Source organism: Myotis brandtii, unplaced genomic scaffold (assembly GCF_000412655.1).
Source record: "Myotis brandtii unplaced genomic scaffold, ASM41265v1 scaffold423, whole genome shotgun sequence".
Lineage (NCBI taxonomy): Eukaryota > Metazoa > Chordata > Mammalia > Chiroptera > Vespertilionidae > Myotis > Myotis brandtii.
Genome location: NW_005366214.1, coordinates 1,177,216 through 1,180,357, shown reverse-complemented (window position 1 = coordinate 1,180,357; position 3,142 = coordinate 1,177,216). Strand labels below are relative to the sequence as shown.

Here is a 3,142-nt window from a genome sequence, read left to right as displayed (position 1 = left end):
TCACCCTTTTTCAAATTAATATTATATCTGCCTCTGTGGGTAAAGATACTTTGTGTTGTTCTTACCTTCACTTATTCATCCAGCCAATCATTTAATATTATTGTCTCCTATTACCAACAGGGTTGATAAGTACATGATAGTAATATTAATACCCCCCCATGTGCCCATGGCAGAGACTCAATTATTATTATTTTTATTCATCATCAAATTTTATTGATAGAATAATAGCTTGATATCAGTATGAATTCATAATTTTCTCTTTAATTAAATGGCTTACTTAAATCAGTTACTATAATTAATTAATTTGATGTTCAAATTGTCCTAGATTTTGCCAGTTGAAAACTCTTCCAATTGGCTTCAGTATATTTATTTATGTATTAAAAATTTTTTTAAATAATTCTTTATTATTGAAAGTATTACACATGCCTCTTTTTCCCCCCCATTAACCCGCTCTGGCCTGCCCCGCCCTCCCCCAGGCCTTCAGCATCCTATTGTCAGTGTCCATGGGTTATGCATATGTGCATACAAGGAGACTCAATTATTAATCATCTTGTATTCTTTCTTGCCAAACCTTGATGCGACCCCACAACCCTTCTCACCATGGCATCCAAGCACAAGAGTAGAATTTGCTCCCAGGATAAAATCCATTGCCTTTCTTCTTTAGGCTCTCCAGAGACAAAGACTAGGAGCTCACTCTCTAGTGCAGATGCAGAAATGTAACCAACAACTCCAGTTCAGAGACATCCTGTGCTGTGACAGAGGAGTTGCTGCCTGACTTGAAGAGGGATGGATTTAGTTCCTTTCATGGCACGAGGGTGTCCAACGCGCTTGAATGCCTCAGATCACATTTTTTGTCCTGCCCGGTACAACTTGGCAGTATGTATTCATGCTTCAGTAGTCGTCACATAGGCCACAGCATGCTTGTGTACCAAGTCCCAGATGTGCTTTCAGTGTTATCAGTTTGCAAAATTTGTGTTTACCACAACTGGATCTGGCAAAGTCTCTCAGGTAGGCTGTCGATCTTTTGCTGTAAAGACAGACGCCTGATGTAAATAATAGCAAAGAGGCAGAGCATGACATCATACTGTATTATTGTACTATGTCTGTGTTTTGGTGCACGGGAGCATGTGGGCACGGCTGGGTTCATGGCAACCTTTACTCTGCCAGTCAGATGTGTAAGCACATGAGCCATCCATTCACATGCTCCGTGTTGTGTTTCAAAAGAACCAGGTGTGTCTTTGTTTGGCTTAGCATTACATTTTATTTTCATTTCAAAGTGTGGAGGATCTGTTTCAGTACTACAGCCATTAGTCTAATTTACTGATTTAAAAGCAGGTGTTAATTTAATATTCAAACTAGTATGCCTAGGAGACCCCGCATGGGGACATCTGAAAACATTTTGAGACAGTTTATTCTGGATTCTCTTAAGTGCACTAGATACAAAATGGAGCAATAGTCCTTTCACTTTGAGGATTTGTAATATAGATACCCAGAAGGGACCAATAATTAAGAGATTACTAACGTTTTCTCCAGAGAGTGTTGCCATGATGATTTTGCAATATTTATTGTAAAGAAAGCAACTGATGTAAAATGGAAATGAACAGAATGAATAGAACAGAGAAGGGAAATAGCAGACAAAGCTTTGTAGACAGCTCCAACTGGAGCCCAATTTCACCTCAAAACTGGGTCTTTTATTTGCATGTATTACCTCAGGCAAAGTGGTCTTTTCTATGAAAAGACATCCCAGGACCAGAAGGATCTTCTTGCTTTATATCTTTGCGGTGACCCAGGCCATTAATAATAAATAATGCAGATGTAGGTAGGTCAAGAAAAGTGATATTATCAGAGCGATTATCTTAGAATATACAAAGGATGACATGTAGACTGGGAGTGTGCTGTTTTGATAAAAATCGAGCTATTGATCAATAAAATCTGCATTTAAAATAATTTACCTGAATCATCCTCTGTGTTTACCCACAGAGGACACGTTTTTGAAATAATTGTCCTAAATTGTGGGTAGAATTTACAAGTATTTTTCCCATTAATGTATATTAACTGAATTCATTATCAAAGCTCTTGTCTCCTAACCATTTAGTTTGAGTCCTAAGCAACAAATTTAATTAGGTAATTCAAGCAAGATTCTGTACCCATACCACATACCTGAATTTGGACTTGTAAGAATCTGACTGTGATACAAACTCAAGTGAGAAATATTTCGAAGTCACTGCTTCTTTATGTAACAGTAGTGAGGTGATGCAATACCTTTCATTTAGGACCTCGCCTGCCTTGGTAATACTGTGACAGCACAACAGGTTCGTGGGGGTCGGTGCTGCCATCCTGAGTCCAAAGGCAGTGAGTGATTTGCTGGAAAATCAAACTGGCACCTGCAGGACACATTCCCAAGGATTCAGTTTCCACTGAAGTTGAGATCTGGAATTTGTATATCATTTCCTAAGATTGAGGCTCTTCTCACTCCCCAGCGTCCAGTGGGAGGCAGTGACCCAATAATCTACATCAGTGGTTCTCAACCTTGGCTGCACATTAGAATCACCTGGGAATCTTTTTAAAATCCTGATTTCCGGGCCTCATTCTCCGGAAATTCTGTTTCTTTGTTACTAATGTTGTGGCCCCGCCCCATAACAAAGAAACAGAATTTCCAGAGGATGAGGCCCAGAAATCAGGATTTCAAAAAGATTCCCAGGTGATTCTAATGTGCAGCCAAGGTTGAGAACCACTGATCTACATTGTTAACAAGCGCCACCCCTTCCCTCCAGGTGACCCTGAAGTCTGGACCACGCTCTCAGAATGACTGATCCAGATTTTTAAAACCATCTCCAGCGGTTCTCAACCTGTGGGTCGCGACCCCTTTTTGGGTCAAACGACCCTTTCACAGGGGTCGCCTAAAAACATCCTGCATATCAGATATTTGCATTACGATTCATAACAGTAGCAAAATTACAGTTATGAAGTAGCAACAAAAATAATTTTATGGTTGGCGGTCACCACAACATGAGGAACTGTATTAAAGGGTCGCGGCATTAGGAAGGTTGAGAACCACTCCAAACTCCTCATTTTACAAAGGCTCCACAAAGGTAAATGACGTGATTAAGGTCTGGTAGCTAATTTGAAGATCTGCTCTTTC

At 39.9% G+C, this 3,142-nt stretch overlaps 1 long non-coding RNA gene across 1 annotated transcript in view; it reads right to left on the bottom strand.

Moving 5' to 3' along the window:
* Positions 1–477: 477 nt before the first annotated feature.
* LOC106727444 overlaps positions 478–3,142 on the bottom strand; it is a 2,959-nt gene continuing 294 nt past the window's right edge. Inside the window, exons 2-3 of the long non-coding RNA XR_001363634.1 lie at positions 2,263–2,384; positions 478–1,027 (exon numbers count right to left, since the gene is read on the bottom strand). This is a non-coding gene — a long non-coding RNA (uncharacterized LOC106727444). The remainder of the gene's footprint in view (positions 1,028–2,262; positions 2,385–3,142) is intronic.